This window comes from Pseudophryne corroboree, chromosome 2, assembly GCF_028390025.1.
Source record: "Pseudophryne corroboree isolate aPseCor3 chromosome 2, aPseCor3.hap2, whole genome shotgun sequence".
NCBI lineage: Eukaryota > Metazoa > Chordata > Amphibia > Anura > Myobatrachidae > Pseudophryne > Pseudophryne corroboree.
This window is the reverse complement of record NC_086445.1, coordinates 894526739-894541040: the sequence shown is the minus strand read 5'-3', so window position 1 is coordinate 894541040 and position 14302 is coordinate 894526739. Positions and strand designations below refer to the sequence as shown.

The window sequence follows — 14302 nt, the reverse complement described above, 5'->3', positions numbered from 1 at the left end:
TTAACCGATACTAAAAATAAATACTTTAGCATCCCTTTGTGGTTTCTGTGACACACCCACTAACCCGTGGGAGATACATAGAATGCCTGGTGTATTTCCAAATCATACCTTAGTATGTACTGTATTGTTTCTTTAATGAAATAAATACAGCTATCTGCTACTATAACTTTTGGTACTCCATATCTGCAAATAACTTCTGAAACTAATTTTCTAGCTATTGATTTTGCTGTAGCTTTTGCCATTGGCCAATTACTGAAAATGTCTGTGGCTAGCAATACATCTTTGGCAGTTAGATATAGTCAATTTGCAGTCTTTGAAATAGAAAATAACTTTTTGGGGATTGCTCCAAGGGTTGTCTTGACCTTCTGTCCTGGATTGGACATTTCCACATATCCAGTAGGTTTGTACAAACTTGGTTGCGGCAGGATAACATCCTGGAACTATTCATCTTTTATTAACTGAATGTCCCATTTGATCCTTTCCCGGGTGTGTGAGTCCATGGCTGACTTGACATATAAGTGGATATAAGCTTCTGGGTAAGTATAACTTATTTTCTAATTTCCATAAGCCAGTCTCTTCTTCTTGTCTGGCTCCTCTTCTCTTGTCATGCTGCTTTTTCTTCAGGACCTGCTTGTTCCTGAAATTTCTTCAAAACCTGTAGATCAGGCATTTGAGGCTTTGCTTTTTTCTGTTACTTCTGTATGTGTGGTGTAGACGGCTACCCTTACTGGTTGTTTGTTTGGTTGCTTTCTTTATGCACAGGCTTCTTCCTCACTCTCTCCTGCTTGGTTCTGAAGTTCAATCAGCGTAGCATAATCAGGCATTTGGTCTGGCACTGGGGTGGTTACTGTATAGGCTTGTCTTTTCCTGCTGGGGCATCTTGCTGCCCTCTTGGCTTCAGCATCTTGCCAGATTGTTGCCTCTTGTTTCAGATGTGTCATTTCCTGCGTGTGCCTGGATCTTCATTACTGCAACCTTTTCTGTGGCCCTTGCAGAGCTCTGAACTAGTGTCTGATCAGTGAAGCATGTTGTATGTCTTTGCCACGTGCCTTCTTGAAGCCTTCACTTTTACATATCTGGCCCACACTCTTGTACTGGGATGGTAAGGATCCTGAATCCACAACTTCATGTGCAGTGGTTACTATATATCCTGTATAAGGAATTCCATCCTCATGGTACCTTGATCCATCCAGATATAGCTCATGCTGAGCATAAGGTAGTTCTTGTTCCAGTAAAGCCACACAATCATGAGAAAAATAAAAATTTTGCCCTTAGTAGAACTATCATCTTGCTATGGATTTTGCTTAATAGAACTATCATCTTGCTCTGGACCATCCCTCTGTGTCCATGATTATCTGTCTGTATCCTCCTTGTCTGGACCACCTTCCTGGTCCTTATCATTTTCTTCTTTCTTGCTGATCCATCAGTAGATAATGAAGATAATATGTTTCTCCCTCCTTTTGAATCTTGAGTTTCAACACCTTCATGTATTAATGCTGGAAAAGGGTTGTTGGGCTGAGGGTAATACATCTTCTGATGGTTACATTTGTTGCACTCAGCAGTGCTACTTCATACTTGGTCAGCCTTGCTGCTGACAGGTGTTTGGTTCTTGCTCGTTGAAGCTTCTCTGTACCTGCATGTGGTACCTGGATGATAAGCTCATGATTTAGCACTATGTCTGTGCTCTTGTCCTCTTCTAGGACTGCTGATTTATCACTGTGTCTGTGCTCTTGTCCTCTTCTAGGACTGTTGCTGCTACCACCGCTGTGATGGCGGTAGGTGCTTCTTGAGTAACGTTGTCAAGCTTGCTTGAGTGGTAGGCCACTGGTCTTCGCCTCAGTCCATAATTTTGCGTAAGGACTTCTATGTATGGCCTCCTTCTTCAATAGTCAGGTAGTTCTAGGGCTTGAGATGAGGCAACTGCTGCTTCCAATTGTTCAATTGCTTCATCCATATGTTGCTGTGTGTAGGATGCGGACCCTCCTCCCTTTCAGTGTTGTCATACAATGCTTGCATGTAGACTGAATCCATTTTCTGCAGTATCCTACTAGGCCCAGGAATGATCATCTGACTTGCTTGACACTAGTTGGCATCTTAGCTTGTAGTACAAGTTTCTTCCTCTCTTCTGTTAGATGTCGGGTACTGTTATGCACACCAGTGCCAGCAGGAAAGTACTGGTGTCAGAACTGTTATGCACTCCAGTGTCTGCAGGAATGTACTGGTGTTTGAACTGTTATGCAAAACAGATGGACTCACAGACAAACTGGGGGATATGACATAACGTACACAGAAGGTGATAGGGTAACAAAATACACACAAAGTGAACAGAGAAGCCCAGAGGCTAAGGAACTGGGTATCTCCCTTGTATTAGAACTGCTAAGATGGAAAAAGCAAGATGTTGTGTTTTAATACGTAGAGTACCCGAAATGCTGTTGCTAAGGGCAACAGCAAAACCCTAAAGGGTTACCAACGGGTGTGGCAGTAAACTCCTTGGTCAGAGATGGAATGATAGACACAAGGAGAATCTCCACAATCCTAATTCTCACTTGCAGTGCACAGGTTTTAGCTTACTGCCACTAAACTGACCCCTGACACCTAGCACAGTGAGACAGGATTAGACAGGCAAGTCTTAGAATACAGCCGCAAACTTGCTAAGTTCACAGAGTGTAACAGAACCCCAGCAAGCTAAACGACTGACTCCAGTCTTACTGCTAGGTCTGGATTGGCAGAGTGTAATACCAAATTCCCAGGCCTATTTGCAGTAAGCAACAAACAAATACAAAGCTACACAGTACTGGCTAACGTTCATGAACTGACTAACCAACAAAGATTCAGCAGCATCTGCTTACCCTGAAAAGAGGCCTTATAAAGCAGGTGCTGTCCACGCCCCACTCAGACCTCACAGACTGTGAGCACAAAAACCAGCACCGGATCCCCTGCCGTGCACAGAGCCTATAACCACTGCACAGCAAAAGACCCGAACCGGAGTATCAGCTGCGCTCAGGTTACTCCACTAGCACTTGTCTCCCGGTTGCCATGACGACGTGGCAGCACAGGGCAGGAGACCCTAACAGGTACCTTGAGTGTCCTAGGAAGATTACCTTTTGCTTTGCTAGCTGCAAGTTCTCCTTTTAAGGCTATGCTGTCTTGTTCTTCCAGAAACTTCAATAAGGACACTCTCTTCTTGGTACTTCTTTCAGTGGTGATGGCAATCAGCAGGTCACTCACAGACTGTATTAGCTGTGTGTCTTCTGGATAAATCACTTGGTGATGTAGCCCCTCCCTGGAGTACTCTGGTCCAGTAATATTGCTTACTTTCTTCCATAACTGAACTTCCATTCCAATTTGCTTCTAAAATGGTTCTGTATTTCCTTTGATAAGTTGCTGCAAAACTCAACTGCTGGGGTGTACTGTATTCTTGCTTGGATAAGCTTCAGTACATTGTGCTCCCTCAAAGTCACGACATGTACTCCGAGGTCAAGAACTGGATTGGTATTGGTGACTAGTTCTTGCATCTCCTGTCCCTTTAAGAGTTTCTGATATCATCAGTTCTTGTAATACCTCCCGATGCTGTCTTCTGCGTCTGCTGGCTCCAGTATTCATTGGACACAAACGTCCTTCTTCAGTGGGCATGGTGACTGTAATCATACCTTCTGTTGTTTCTTCTGGAGACATTATGTTCACTGGGAGGCACCTGAAGAATAATTTGTTTTTTGGAACCTCTTCTGTCTTGTTCCTTATTATTTGATTTAACACTGGAGCTGCTGGTGCTTTAAATCTTCTTCTCATGGATTACCGATGTAATCTTGCCATACAATACTGACCACTGTCAGATGTCTTTCTTTGTCTTTCTTAAAACAGACTTCCTTTAGTCTTCAAACTTTCATGCAACTTTCAAATTGCTTCTCAACTTTTCTTTTTCCAATCACCTCTCTTTATGATCCATCCATTATCCTACATCTTTGTCCTTTCTTTACTGGCATATTTCTTCCTTCTGCTGCTGGCATGTCATCTTCTTAGTCCAAGTCCACCCATGCTGGTGGTCAACATAATAAAGTCCATGCTGGGAGTTGTTGTTCCTCTTTGTCTTACTTTTCCTGTGAGAGGTAGACTTGTATAGCAGCTTGTATTTAAGGTTACATCTTTGCTGGAATGTTGTAGGTACATCTTACTTTCTTGCAGGGGTAGAGCTTAACCTCCCAATCCAGTTGTTGTGATGGCCTGATCTGTAAGTAAACGTGGAGGAATCTGGTTATGCATAAAAACAGTTCTTGAAACCCCTGTGTCTCCTGTGGGTAAAGTCACTTTTGTCGAAATGCCAGTGGCGGCTGGGTACACTGTTGCTGTTGCCGACACAGGGGTTGCACACCCTCATATTCTGTCATCTCGTGTGTGCTGCCTAACATGTGGCTGATAAGAAACCTGTTGCCGAGCTTTTAAAACCTGTTCTAAATTTACTTAACAGGGTCTATATATATATATATATATATATATATATATATATATATATATATTTCTCTAACGTCCTAGTGGATGCTGGGGACTCCGTAAGGACCATGGGGAATAGACGGGCTCCGCAGGAGACTGGGCACTCTATAAGAAAGATTTGGTACTATCTGGTGTGCTATCTCTATGCCCCTCCTCCAGACCTCAGTTAGATTTCTGTGCCCGGCCGAGCTGGATGCACACTAGGGGCTCTCCTGAGCTCCTAGAAAGAAAGTATATGTTAGGTTTTTTATTTTACAGTGAGACCTGTTGGCAACAGGCTCACTGCAACGAGGGACTAAGGGGAGAAGAAGCGAACCTACCTGCTTGCAGCTAGCTTGGGCTTCTTAGGCTACTGGACACCATTAGCTCCAGAGGGATCGACCGCAGGACCCGTCCTTGATGTTCGTTCCCGGAGCCGCGCCGCCGTCCCCCTTACAGAGCCAGAAGCAAGAAGATGGTCCGGAAAATCGGCGGCAGAAGACTTCAGTCTTCACCAAGGTAGCGCACAGCACTGCAGCTGTGCGCCATTGCTCCTCATGCACACTTCACACTCCGGCCACTGAGGGTGCAGGGCGCTGGGGGGGGGGGGGGGGGGGGCGCCCTGAGCAGCAATAAAAACACCTTGGCTGGCAAAATTACCACAATATATAGCCCCAGAGGCTATATATGTGGTAATTACCCCTGCCAGAATCCAGAAAAAAACGGGAGAAAAGTCCGCCGAAAAAGGGGCGGAGCCATCTCCCTCAGCACACTGGCGCCATTTCTCCCTCACAGTTCCGCTGGAAGGAAGCTCCCTGACTCTCCCCTGCAGTCTACACTACAGAAAGGGTAAAAAAGAGAGGGGGGGCACTAAATTTAGGCGCAGTATAACTTCTAGCAGCTATAAGGGGACATAATTCAGTTAGTCCCTGCATTATATAGCGCTCTGGTGTGTGCTGGCATACTCTCTCTCTGTCTCCCCAAAGGGGCTTTTGTGGGGTCCTGTCTCCTTTAAGAGCATTCCCTGTGTGTGTGCGGTGTGTCGGTACGGCTGTGTCGACATGTTTGATGAGGAGGCTTATGTGGAGGCGGAGCAGATGCCTATAAATGTGATGTCACCCCCTGCGGGGCAGACACCTGAGTGGATGGACTTATGGAAGGAATTACGTGCAAGTGTCGACTCCTTACATAAAAAATTTGACGACATGCCAAATGCGGGACAGCCGGCTTCTCAGCTCGTGCCTGCCCAGACAATTCAAAGGCCATCAGGGGCTCTGAAACGCCCACTACCTCAGATGGCAGACACAGATGTCGACACGGATACTGATACCAGTGTCGACGACGATGAGTCAAATTTAATGTCCACTAGGGCCATTCGTTGCATGATTGATGCAATGAAAGAGGTATTACACATTTCTGATATAAACCCAGGTACCTCAAAAAAGGGTATTATGTTTGGGGAGAAAAAACTACCAGTAGTTTTTCCCCCATCTGAAGAATTAAATGAAGTGTGTGAAGAAGCGTGGGCTTCCCCCGATAAAACATTGGTGATTTAAAAAAAATTACTAATGGCGTTCCCTTTCTCGCCAGAGGATAGGTCACGTTGGGAAACTCCCCCTAGGGTGGATAAAGCGCTCACACGTTTGTCTAAAAAGGTGGCACTACCGTCTCCGGATACGGCCGCCCTAAAGGAACCTGCTGATAGAAAGCAGGAGGCTATCCTAAAGTCTATATATACACACACTGGTGTTATACTGAGACCAGCTATTGCTTCAGCGTGGATGTGCAGTGCTGCTGCTGCTTGGTCAGATTCCCTGTCGGAAAATATTGACACCCTAGACAGGGACACTATATTGCTAACCGTAGAGCATATAAAAGACTCTGTCTTGTACATGAGAGATGCACAGAGGGAGATCTGCCGGCTGGCATCTAGAATAAGTGCATTGTCCATTTCTGCTAGGAGAGGCTTATGGACTCGGCAGTGGACAGGGGATGCAGATTCTAAAAGGCACATGGAAGTTTTGCCTTATAAGAGTGAGGAGTTATTCGGGGATGGTCTCTCAGACCTTGTTTCCACAGCAACAGCTGGGAAGTCAGCATTTTTGCCCCATGTCCCCTCACAGCCTAAGAAAGCGCCGTATTATCAGGTATAGTCCTTTCGACCCCAGAAAAACAGGCGGGGAAAAGGCGGGTCCTTTCTGTCTAGAGGCAGAGGAAGGGGAAAAAAGCTGCAACACACAGCAGGTTCCCAGGAACAAAAGTCCTCTCCCGCTTCTTCCAAATCCGCCGCATGACGGTGGGGCTCCACAGGCGGAGCCAGGTACGGTGGGGGGCCGCCTCAAAAATTTCAGCGATCAGTTGGTTCGCTCACGGGTGGATCCCTGGATCCTTCAAGTAGTATCTCAGGGGTACAAGCTGGAATTCGAGGCGCCTCCCCCCCGCCGTTTCCTCAAATCGGCCTTACCGACAACTCCCTCGGGCAGGGAGGCTGTGCTAGAGGCAATTCACAAGCTGTATTCCCAGCAGGTGATAGTCAAGGTACCCCTACTTCAACAAGGACGGGGTTACTATTCCACACTCTTTGTGGTACCGAAACCGGACGGTTCGGTGAGACCCATTTTAAATTTGAAATCCTTGAACACATACATAAAAAGATTCAAGTTCAAGATGGAATCGCTCAGGGCGGTTATTGCAAGCCTGGACGAGGGGGATTACATGGTATCCCTGGACATCAAGGATGCTTACCTGCATGTTCCCATTTACCTTCCTCACCAGGAGTACCTCAGATTTGTGGTACAGGATTGCCATTACCAATTCCAAACACTACCGTTTGGACTGTCCACGGCACCGAGGGTGTTTACCAAGGTAATGGCAGAAATGATGATACTCCTTCGAAAAAAGGGAGTTTTAATTATCCCGTACTTGGACGATCTCCTAATAAAGGCGAGGTCCAGGGAGCAGTTACTGGTCGGAGTAGCACTATCTCGGGAAGTGCTACAACAGCATGGCTGGATTCTAAACATTCCAAAGTCACAACTGGTTCCTTCCACACGCTTACTGTTCCTGGGGATGATTCTGGACACAGAACAGAAAAAAGTGTTTCTCCCGCAGGAGAAAGCCAAGGAGCTGTCATCTCTAGTCAGAGACCTCCTAAAACCAAAACGGGTATCGGTGCATCACTGCACACGAGTCCTGGGAAAAATGGTGGCTTCATACGAAGCAATTCCATTCGACAGGTTCCATGCAAGGACCTTCCAGTGGGACCTCTTGGACAAGTGGTCGGGATCGCATCTTCAGATGCATCAACTGATAACCCTGTCTCCAAGGACCAGGGTGTCTCTACTGTGGTGGCTGCAGAGTGCTCATCTTCTAGAGGGCCGCAGATTCGGCATACAGGACTGGGTCCTGGTGACCACGGATGCAAGCCTTCGAGGCTGGGGCGCAGTCGCACAGGGAAGAAATTTCCAGGGACTTTGGTCAAGTCAGGAGTCGTCCCTACACATAAATATTCTGGAACTGAGGGCCATTTACAATGCCCTAAGTCAGGCAAGGCCCCTGCTTCAAAACCAGCCGGTTCTGATCCAATCAGACAACATCACGGCAGTCGCCCATGTAAACCGACAGGGCGGCACAAGAAGCAGGATGGCGATGGCAGAAGCCACAAGGATTCTCCGATGGGCGGAAAATCACGTACTAGCACTGTCAGCAGTGTTCATTCTGGGAGTGGACAACTGGGAAGCAGACTTCCTCAGCAGACACGACCTACACCCGGGAGAGTGGGGACTTCATCCAGAAGTCTTCCTACTGTTGGTAAACCGTTGGGAAAGGCCACAGGTGGACATGATGGCGTCCCGCCTCAACAAAAAGCTAAAGAGATATTGCGCCAGGTCAAGGGACCCTCAGGCGATAGCTGTGGACGCTCTAGTGACACCGTGGGTGTACCAGTCGGTTTATGTGTTCCCTCCTCTGCCTCTCATACCAAAGGTACTGAGAATAATAAGAAGGCGAGGAGTAAGAACGATACTCGTGGTTCCGGATTGGCCAAGAAGAGCTTGGTACCCAGAACTTCGAGAAATTATATCAGAGGACCCATGGCCTCTACCGCTCAGACAGGATCTGCTACAGCAGGGGCCCTGTCTGTTGACAAGACTTACCGCGGCTGCGTTTGACGGCATGGCGGTTGAATTCCGGATCCTAAAGGAAAAGGGCATTCCGGAGGAAGTCATTCCTACGCTGATAAAAGCCAGGAAAGAAGTAACCGCAAACCATTATCACCGTATTTGGCGGAAATATGTTGCGTGGTGTCAGGCCAGGAAGGCCCCTACAGAGGAATTTCAGCTGGGTCGTTTTCTGCACTTCCTACAGTCGGGAGTGACTATGGGCCTAAAATTGGGTTCCATTAAGGTCCAGATTTCGGCTCTGTCGATTTTCTTCCAGAAAGAACTGGCTTCACTGCCTGAAGTTCAGACTTTTGTAAAAGGAGTGCTTCATATTCAGCCTCCTTTTGTGCCTTCTGTGGCACCTTGGGGTCTCAATGTGGTGTTGAGTTTCCTAAAATCACATTGGTTTGAGCCACTTAAAACTGTGGATCTGAAATATCTCACGTGGAAAGTGGTCATGTTATTGGCCCTGGCATCAGCCAGGCGAGTGTCAGAATTGGCGGCTTTATCATGTAAAAGCCCTTATCTGATTTTTCATATGGATAGGGCAGAATTGATGACTCGTCCCCAGTTTCTCCCTAAGGTGGTATCAGCTTTTCACTTGAACCAACCTATTGTGGTGCCTGCGGCTACTAGGGACTTGGAGGATTCCAAGTTACTGGACGTAGTCAGGGCCTTGAAAATGTATGTTTCCAGGACGGCTGGAGTCAGGAAAACTGACTCGCTTTTTATCCTGTATGCACCCAACAAAATAGGTGCTCCTGCTTCTAAGCAGACTATTGCTTGCTGGATTTGTAGCACAATTCAGCTGGCGCATTCTGCGGCTGGATTGCCGCATCCTAAATCAGTGAAAGCCCATTCCACGAGGAAGGTGGGCTCATCTTGGGCGGCTGCCCGAGGGGTCTCGGCTTTACAACTTTGCCGAGCTGCAACTTGGTCAGGGGCAAACATGTTTGCAAAATTCTACAAATTTTATACCCCGGCTGAGAAGGACCTTGAGTTCTCTCATTCGGTGCTGCAGAGTCATCCGCACTCTCCCGTCCGTTTGGGAGCTTTGGTATAATCCCCATGGTCCTTACGGAGTCCCCAGCATCCACTAGGACGTTAGAGAAAATAAGAATTTACTCACCGGTAATTCTATTTCTCGTAGTCCGTAGTGGATGCTGGGCGCCCATCCCAAGTGCGGATTGTCTGCAATACTTGTATATAGTTATTGCCTAACTAAAGGGTTATTGTTGAGCCATCTGTTGAGAGGCTCAGTTATATTTCATACTGTTAACTGGGTATAATATCACGAGTTGTACGGTGTGGCTGGTATGAGTCTTACCCGGGATTCAAAATCCTTCCTTATTGTGTCAGCTCTTCCGGGCACAGTATCCTAACTGAGGTCTGGAGGAGGGGCATAGAGGGAGGAGCCAGTGCACACCAGATAGTACCAAATCTTTCTTATAGAGTGCCCAGTCTCCTGCGGAGCCCGTCTATTCCCCATGGTCCTTACGGAGTCCCCAGCATCCACTACGGACTACGAGAAATAGAATTACCGGTGAGTAAATTCTTATATATATATATATATACACATACACACACACACACACACACACACACACACACACACACACACACACACACACACACACACACACACACACACACACCATACACGTGTTGTATTTACTTAAAGAATGCAGCAGGATTCTATTCCCTCATACCTGGTAGCTTGTTTACAATTCCCAACACATTTGACTGAAACCATGGTATTTAATGTTCTCAATCAATATGCTTGGGGCTGCAATGTCTAACTCATTTTCCCCTGCATCAAAACTGCATTACAAAACTTTTAGTATTTTAAATAATAGCAACATACTGTAATAATGGGGGTCATTCCGAGTTGTTCGCTCGCTAGCTGATTTTAGCAGCATTGCACACGCTAGGCCGCCGCCCTCTGGGAGTGAATCTTAGCATAGCAGAATTGCGAACGAAAGATTAGCAGCATTGCGAATAGAAAATTCTTAGCAGTTTCTGAGTAGCTCGAGACTTACTCCTACACTGCAATCAGCTAAGGCCGTTTCGGTCCTGGTTTGATGTCACAAACACTCCCTGCGTTCGCCCAGCCACTCCCCCGTTTGTCCAGGCACTCCCGCGTTTTTCCCTGACACGCCTGCGTTTTTTAGCCAACGCCGGGAAAACGCTGAGTTACCACCCAGAAACGCCCCTTTCCTGTCAATCATTTACCGAACACCAGTGCGACTGAAAAGCGCCGCAGAAGCCACAGCAAAACAGCTAAGTTTTTAGTAAAATAACTAAGCGCATGCGCTCTGCGTACCTTGCGCATGCGCAGTAAGCGACTAATCGCAGTATAGCGAAAATCGGCAACGAGCGAACAACTCGGAATGACCCCCAATGAGCACTATGCTTGCCATCTTCAGCTACCTGACAGCTAAGAATTTCTCTCTAAACCAAAACTAAAATACACATTGCATATATGAAAAATGACTTTCTGCTGCGGGGTACACTGGGCTCCACAAGGATTAACATTGGGGTGTAGAGTAGGATCTTGATCCGAGGCACGAACAGGCTCAAAGCTTTGACTGTTCCCAAGATGCACAGCGCCGCCTCCTCTATAACCCCGCCTCCGTGCACAGGAGCTCAGTTTGTAAGTTGGTGCCATGCAGTAAGCAGGCAATCAATAGGAGGGCTGCTCCTGCGGCCCATATTATAAGCTAATTTCTGAAGAAAGAAGAAATCTGAAGACTTCAAGGGCTGCAGCATTGCTGGATGTCAGTCAGACATCCCCTGCTGCAGCTCCATCACTCCTCCAGCGGCGCTGTATACTCCCGTGTCCTGGTTGCCGGGTAACTACAGTGGAGGCTCCGGTGTACTTCTGGTCAGTCACACACACTGGCCGCTGCCCTCCGGGATCGCATGGCCGCAGGTACAAGGGGAGGTAAGGGGTCTCTTTGGCCCACTGTTATCGTGATCCGGTGGGGGCGGGCCGCGCGCGCTGGCGTGGACTTGTTAAGGGCAGCCGCTCCACTAGCCATCGGGACACAGGGCACAGGTGGGGGGTTTTCTCTCTCATAAAAACCCTGTTTTTATTATAGCACGCAGTGCCCGTTGGGGATGCCAGCAGGGTGATAAGACCTAACCTGTAGCCCCTCCCCCAGCCCCAGGGCGCCAGTTGGGTAAATGTTCCCGCACTGGAGCTGCATAGCTCTCCCTCACTCCCTGTCAGCTGCCATTACACGGAGCTGCGCTGTTCCTGGGACTGCTTGGGCAAATCCTCCTCTGTAAAGCCGCCTGCTCGCCAGCGCTGTGCATTTTACAGGACACTTAAGTATTCCACCTGTCAAGGGACAGTGTTAGTTAAGAAAGAGTGCTACATTCAGGGTTGTGGGTTACAAACACCCTGTGATATACATCCAGTACTTACTGTATTTTGTTATATCTACTGTTTACATATAGCTATACTGAGTATTACTTTGTATTGCTAGTCCAGTGCACTTTTAATAATTTCTGCATTGTACAATTGTGACTATATGTGTGTGTGCATGTAGCTGCTGCGTGGCTGCCATCTCGTGTATTTCACTCAGCTTGCTACTCCTATATTCTATAAACTGAGGGGGCTAAGTGCATCAGGTTTGTTAACTGATATAGGTATTTCACAAGATATACTTACTGTGTATTTTTCTTTGTGATTTATAGTCACCATATATCTCTGGGATTCCCGGTTTGTGCTGACACACTACACCGGGAGTTCTTGCTAGGTATATCGCTGCTAATATTGTACTGAGTTGCTTGTTATTGAGCTTATGATTATGTCAGCTACACAGGGCAACGGAACTGAGGCTTCTCCCACATTGCGTGGTGGTGATGCTGCAGTCACTTTTGAGGAAAACATGGCAGCAGAGAGTTCAGGGGGTTCCTTACCCCCTAGTGGGTCTGTAGCACCAGGGGCCACTAATGACCCACCTTGGGCTACCTTCTCCACGTTATTAAATACGCTGGTAACTAAACTTACGCCCCCTGTGGGACCGCCTATGCCAGTGCAGCAATTTATGGTCCCTACAGTCAATCCGCCATGGGCGGATCAAATCTCCTCACAGTTACAGCACTTGAACCTATCGCTGACTAAAAATAAGTCTTACTCTCGCCCACCTAAAACTAAGGCGTCTCCTAAACGGGCCGCTACTTCCTCACAATCCACTGCTGTTCCGGACACTTCCTCTGAGGAGGATGGTGCATATACTGACCCCACAGACGCTGACTCTGATGCTTCTGATGGGGAAGGAAAGTCACTGGTGGATGTCTCTGATTTGATTGAGGCTATCAGGCTCATTCTTCAGGTCTCTGATGAACCTGAGCCTGTGGCTGTCCTCTAAAAATCCGGACAGATTTATACGTAAGAAGGTGGTTAAACAAGTTTTACCTCATTCTCAACACCTGGCTGAATTCACACCGTATAAGAGACTGTTGGCTCGCTATCCTCTCTCTGCGGAGCTATGTAAAAATTGGGAAACTCCTCCGCCTGTAGATTCGCATGGTAGTTTCCTCAGCTCTGCCAGTAACTACCGTCACCTCTCTGAAGGAACCGACGGACAGACGTGTGGAGGGTTGTTTGAAAGTGATTTACACCCTAACGGGGGCTGTGCATAGACCGACCATTGCAGCAACATGGGCTGCTGAAGCTGTTGAAGCGTGGGCTCAGGAGCTGGAGGCGGAGCTACCTTCCAACGCTTCTGATCATGCCGGACAATGTCTCTCATATATTGTCATGGCTTCTCTTTACCTTAAGGAGGCGGCTTCCGATGCCAGGGTGCTGGCGGCCAAGGCTGCCACTATGTCCATCTTGGCTCGACGTATCCTTTGGTTGAGATCCTGGTCAGTGGATATGGATTCTAAGAAAACCCTGGAGGTGCTTCCTTTTAAGGAAGATTCTTTTTGGCAAAGACCTCAATAAGATTGTGGCTGACCTGGCTTCTGCTAAAACAGCTTGCCTACCTAGTACGGCTCCTTCAACACAGAAGGCTAAAAGTACTTTCCCTCGGCCCTTTCATCCTCCATGTAAAGCAAAAGGTCAGGCGTACCCGAAGCAAGCTCGTACTTCCAAACCTGCCAAGCCCAGACCAAAGCCGGCCTGGGCTGTCAGTCAGCCTGCTTCCAAAACTGACAAGCCTGCCGCATGACAGGGCGGGCCTCCCCCTGGGGGATCCCAGGGTGGGGGGCCAGCTTCTAGGTTTTGCCCAGGAATGGTTGAAGACCACTTCCGATGCCTGGGTAAGGGGAGTCATCACTCGAGGTTACGCCGTACCCTTCAGGAACCGCCCCCCTCATCGATTTTGCCTGACAGATGTCCCTTTGGACCCAGTGAAGGCAAACACTCTTCATTCGGTGGTACAATCCCTCCTGACCACAGGAGTGGTGGTACAGGTGCCTCTGGCTCAGAGAGGCAAGGGGTTCTATTCACCGCTGTTTCTAATCCCGAAACCGAATAGGTCCTCGCGGCCCATTCTCAATCTGAAGTCCTTGAACATGGATGGAAACTCTACGCTCTATTGTTCTGGCCTTGGAGCCTGGGGACTCTGTTCTCCCTGGACATACCGGATGCCTACCTGCATATTCCTATTGCAGTTTCTCATCAGCAGTACCTGAGGTTTGCGGTGGGCAACCTTCATTAC

General features: G+C 47.8%; 1 protein-coding gene and 1 long non-coding RNA gene across 6 annotated transcripts in view; one reads left to right on the top strand and one right to left on the bottom strand.

Annotated features, from left to right (window-relative positions):
- EXO5 (exonuclease 5) overlaps positions 1-14302 on the bottom strand; it is a 289903-nt gene that overhangs the window by 92900 nt on the left and 182701 nt on the right. The gene's annotated exons all lie outside the window — the stretch shown is intronic.
- LOC135049971 (uncharacterized) overlaps positions 1-14302 on the top strand; it is a 106193-nt gene that overhangs the window by 3331 nt on the left and 88560 nt on the right. The gene's annotated exons all lie outside the window — the stretch shown is intronic.